Source organism: Phasianus colchicus, chromosome 8, assembly GCF_987193195.1.
Source record: "Phasianus colchicus chromosome 8, bPhaCol1.hap1.1, whole genome shotgun sequence".
Lineage (NCBI taxonomy): Eukaryota > Metazoa > Chordata > Aves > Galliformes > Phasianidae > Phasianus > Phasianus colchicus.
Window position 1 is genome coordinate 34,081,083 of NC_143443.1, and position 5,560 is coordinate 34,086,642.

Sequence of the window (5,560 nt, forward strand, 5' to 3'; positions counted from 1 at the left end):
GAGCAAAGCAAATGGGCTGGATGAGGAATATGGTGACAAAAGGTAAGTAGGAATTCCACAAAAACAACCTCTTATTGCAATGCAGCCCTACCCTGGGTTTCCTCTGTTGTTCTGGAATGAGTCCTCTTGCTGGGCTCAGCACCAGAGGATACCTTGGCATCCTTCATCCCCAAATGTTTATTAAATATGAGCCCAAAGCTCCTGAGTGTTCATTTTCTCCAGGAAGCTCTGTACCCCCTAGACTGTCTTTTTTTACCCACTGTCAAGATTTGTGAGGGAATTATTTGTGACCTTTTTTGCAGTGGGGTGAAACCTATATGGTTTCTTTAGGTATTGTCTCTAAATATCAAACCTTGAGACTTGACTGGCTTAAAACCTACACCTGTAGTAATTTCTACCATGTCTAGGGATTCACTGACTGCTGCCACAGTGTGTGCCTTTGTTCCTGGTTCCTGCCATTCTTCCAAAGAAGCTGTTGCGGGGATAAGAGTTTTTTTGCCAGCTTGGTCCATCACAGTGGATCTCACAAGTTTATGTAGGAATTTTCACTGCTCTTTGAGCATCCCTTAACTGCAAGTGCCTCCCTCCAGCTTTGCTCTGTAACCAAGACAGCCCTCCCACAGCATCAGTTTCTGCCATTTCTTCAGCACTAGGCATTAATCCTTCCCTCACCACTCCTATTCTCCCTCAGCCATGCACCAGCATCATCCAGCCCATAAGATCCAGTAGTAGAGACAGTCTGACTGGATTTAAAGGACACCAAAGTGGTGACATTCAGCTTGGGAACGTTTCTGTTGTGGAGGCTGTGCTCCCCCAACTTATTTTTTAATGCAAATCAGAAGATGATTGGATGTGTTCTCACTTCACTGTGTTTATTTTCTCTTGTTCTTTAGCTGTTTTTCACGCCTCATCTTGGCTGAATTATCTCCCATTTTTCTCCTTTCCTGTGTGTTTCTGCTCCTGCTCTGTTCTCTGCCCTTTGTTCTCAGTGACTGTTTCTCCCCCTCTTTCCTTCTGTGCCTCACTTGCATATTTTCTGCTGCTCTATCATCTCTGTTCTTTGTCTTTTCTTTTCTTTGTCTTTTCATTTTGCCTATCTTTGTTCTGCGTAGTCTTTGGTGTCTCCCTGTTCTTTGTCTTCACTTTTTCCTTGTTCTTTCTTTTCCTCTATCTGTCTCTTTTTATGATTCCCTTTTATCTCAGTTGTGTTCTGAGTAGGTTTGTCTTGATCTTTGTCTTTGCGGAGAACGTGCTCAAATGAAGACAAAACACGCCATTCAAACAGAAATTGCTTATTAATTATAACATGGACACACTGCTGAAACCCAAGCCTCCCACAAAGCCTGCAGTCCAAATCAGAGGTGTTCAGAGACCAGCATGGGATTTTCTGGTCGTCTGAACTCTGCATAAGGCCCATGCATTGCCCCGTGGTGGAGCACTCAAAATTTAAACAACATCCTAACCCATTCCCCTACATGTTGCTGTCAGGGGATAATCCCATCCTAATCTTTATCACTGACCTCATGGCTGAAAATATCCCAACTCGAGTTCTGCATCATCTAGGAGTAAAAGCAGATATTTTGGTCTCCATTGTGGAATCCACACAGTCTTCATGTCCTAGGTTTGCCCCTTCAACCTGTGGTAGGGGGTATAATTTACTGAAGGTGTCTTTGACCTGTCATCAACACAAGATCATTGGTTGCTGATGGAAGGAATGTTTTAATTCACAAACCAGCTCTGCTGGGAATGGGCAACAGCTACAGCCGTGTGAAAGGCAGGAATTCTTGGTACACTTGGCATCCAGTCATGTTATTGTTAATTTTTTCGTATTTCAAAAACAAAACATCTTAAAACATCTGCCCAAAGAGGTCGTAGATGCCCCATCCCTGGAAGCAATCAAGGCCAGGCTGGATGTGTCTCTGGGCAGCCTCGTCTGGTGGTTGGTGACCCTGCACATAGCAGGGGGGTTGAAACCAGATGACCGTTGTGATGCTTTTCAACCCACACTATTCTATGATTCTATGATTAAAAATGTGACAAACATTGCAGAGTTGGTTTGGTAAAGGAAGCTCTGTTTGGTCCCCCCCACTTTTTTTTTTTTTTTTTTTTTTTTTTTTGAGATCTCTTTCATCCTAGCAAAGATTGATATTTCAAACAGATTTCAAAGTTTAAGATCAAAACAAAATATTTCACATAAATAAAGTTTACCTTTCTGTTCATTTTCCCTCTCAGCTTTCCCTTCTAATAATTCAGTATAATCTCTCTGCCTGTATGATATTTGATTAATTCTCCTTGCAGTCTTGGCTGAGAAGCATAGCCTAGACCTTTGAGCTTACTCTAATAGCTGCTGTTCACCATCTTTAATTTTTTTTTTTTTTTTCTTGGTCTGCAGAAGGACTGCAGGAGTCACACTACGCCGTCAAGCCACAAAGTCAATGAGCTGAGAGAAGACAGAGGGGTCGGGTGCTCTCAGGGACCCATCATGGTCCAAAGTGGGTCACTGCCCCCCAGGGGCTCAGGGGACCTTGCACTGCCTGCACTGCTGCCTTTGCAGGCACCTTCACACCCCATCCCCTTACCTTTGCCGTTAAATTGTCACTTCCTTGGCCAGGCTGCAGTATATAAATAGAAATCTCATATCTTCTACCTGCTGTGCTCTGGGGAAGCCTCAGAATACCCAGCACATTGCATTTCTCTGCAAGCTGGCTGTAGGACTCAGCCACAATATTGCAGCAAATAACCTGGCTCTGATGTGAATTGCCCTGAATGTGGGAAACAGAGCAGGTTCCCCCGGGGCTGCGCATCGAGCTGAGGTCAGGTTGGGATGTTCTTGTTGCTGGAGCTTCAGTGCTGGACCATGGCTGGTAAATGGAGGGGGATGCGAGATGGGGTCTTCATCTTGTCTGGTCCCTATACATGCACTTTTGAAAGAGTGCAGGTGATCTCCCAGGCTGCATAAACATCCATTAATTACAGGTTTCCTGAGTTAGATATTTTTTTGTCTTAATAACATTGATTTAAATTATGCTTAAATATTAATCAAGTGATTTAAGGCCAGGCCACTTAGGCCAAACGTACATTAAAATTCCCCTTCTATTTTCCCTCTTTTTAAATCCTCCTCCTTCAGTTTATTCCCTGTGGGAAGGTTTGGGTCCTGAACTCATTGTGCGATCTTCAAACACATAATAAGAATTAATCACCATTAGTCCTCTATTTTAACAGCTGCTTCCTATCACCCCCCCCAAACCAGTACAGCTGCAAACTTCCCTCCCTCTGCCGACACTGTAATCCCATTACAGCTGCAAACTTCCACACGTAAAGCGCAGATTTAAGCTTCTTTGGAAACAACTCACATCTCATGATGGTGCGGGGACGTAGCAGAGGTTGCAGCCTGGTGAGTGGGAGCTGGGAGCAACGTGGTCCTCCCGCAACCCAGAGCCAAGCTCAGCCTCACCTGCCTTAATATTCCTCATCCTTAATATTTGTAGGGTAAAAAAGTGACTCATTTGTCAACAGGGAGAAGAGATTTGCCTGCTCATGGGAATTTCTTTTCTTGGTTGTGGGCTTTCTTGTACTTTCTCCGTCCTAGTATCTGCCCTTAGATTTACAATTATTTTATTTTATTTTTACTTTTTAGCATTAAGGTTTGAAATAGATAATTATTTTGCTTAATAGTAAATTTCACTGCAACGTGCCCAGGGGGATAAGAAATAAAAGGTATTTAAAAATCTACCATGTTAGAAAAAGTAAAATAATTTCAGCTAATGAGATTATCAAGGATAATCGGTTTACAAAAGCACATTATGCGACAGATTCATTGATGTCTTAAAACAGAAAAGGAGAATCCTATTTATTTTTTGAAATGGTGTAGAATAAATTGCTTTTCACAATGTAAAATGCTGTTTCTCATATTATTATTTTTTTTTTAAATGTGACAATTTCTGTAGCCCCATCTGCTGTTCGCTGTTGGAAGCATCCAGAAGAGTATTTGGTAAAACATAGTTTTCTTCTGAAAGTTGGAATGGGTGAGACATGTGAGAGACTTGACTTATGGATTTGACTCAGAACAATAAAGAAAGATTTCCTCTCTTCTAGAACTGGTGAGAAGAAGTTGCAGAACAACGGAGATCCTACCGCCATTCAGCCATAATGGAGGACGTGTTTACAGACACAACCCACTCCTCCTGCCAATTTGCTGGGGTTGCAGAAGGAAGAGGAGGAAGAAGAGGAGGAGAGGACAGTGCTGGTGGTTGCTCTGGCTGCAGCAGCTGTGGAGGCCATGCCAATACAGTCACTTCTTTATCTCAGGAAACACAAGTGGCTCCAACAAGAGAAACAGGGTGGGACAATCCAGGAGAAGACAGCTGACTGCAATGTCTACAGGTCTGCAGAATAGAAAATAGGATCATTTTTTACACTGTTAAAATTGATCAGAACATTTTCTACTGGAGTTAAGCAGATAAGAATTACTTCATTTTTTGCCCCTAAACACCCTAGAAGATCTGGGTGCTAGATCTGGGCTTTGTCTGCTTGAAGAAGTGGAAGGATTGACCTGCTGAAGGGAGTATCACAAAAGTGCTCCAACATTACTGTGGTCTTAGAATGTCTGAAACAGATCACAGCATTAACTCTTATAATCAACCACAAGATCATCAATTTGTACATTATATAAATTAAAGTGCATGCGTATAAATCTGCAACCTTGAATACTGTAACAGCTTCTGCTTTATTTGTTTTGTGTAGCTTATTGCTTTGACCATGCATTTGGAGCTACTTAGAATATACCTGCTGGGTCTGGTGCATGAAATCTCTTCCAAGTCCTCCCTTTTGCTTCACGATGATGCAGAAGGTGACTCTTCAGTAAGTAACACAAAATGATTTTAGACTTGTATAAATAATATACATGTTCTGTCTCCCTTTGATTGAATGATGAATAGCATTTAGAGCGATTGATTTGCCGGCAGGAGCACTCGGCGGTGGCTGGAACAGCTTGTGCTGCCCTTGGATCTCCCAAATGAGTTCTGCATCTCCTGAGGCTTGGTCTTCTGGTGCTCCTCCAGCACTGCACAAGTGCCTGGCCTTGGCTTGGTCACCCTGCCCCAGCACACCCATGTCTCGTGTCCCTGCCTGCCCCAAAACGCCTTGCACAGCAGCTTGATCTGCTGCTCAGATGGCTCCCTTTTTATTTTCTTTGATATCTAACAGAAAATAATTTAGCAGCGAGCTTTATTTAAGCAGCAGGATAGATTAAAAAATGAAATATGTTTAGCAAGATTTGGGGGAAAGGCTGGAGTAATTAATTTTCAATAATACCTGGCATTTCTAGAACTCCTTTCATCCCGAGATCACCAAACAGTTTACAGACATTAATTAATTAAAGCATTATGATGCCCCAGTGTGGGGCCATTGCCTGCGTGTCTGACTCAGACAAACTCTCCCCAAATCCCCGGACGGGCAAGCGCCGTGCACTGCAGTGTCTGCACCAGGGCTATACCTAGGAGTAAATACTGCTCAGCTTTCCTAAGGTTTGCACTCTGTGGCCCTATGTAAATATTTTTCG

General features: G+C 42.9%; 1 long non-coding RNA gene across 2 annotated transcripts; it reads left to right on the top strand.

The window, feature by feature from the left end:
* The first annotated feature begins 2,250 nt into the window (after positions 1 to 2,250).
* LOC149917132 (uncharacterized) lies at positions 2,251 to 4,624 on the top strand. 2 transcript variants are annotated; one of them, XR_016468601.1, is made up of 3 exons: positions 2,251 to 2,492; positions 3,948 to 3,991; positions 4,096 to 4,624. It is a non-coding gene; the product is annotated as an uncharacterized LOC149917132 (long non-coding RNA). The 2 variants fall into 2 exon arrangements; XR_016468600.1 differs by lacking the exon at positions 2,251 to 2,492 and adding an exon at positions 3,074 to 3,394.
* The last annotated feature ends 936 nt before the right edge of the window (positions 4,625 to 5,560 follow it).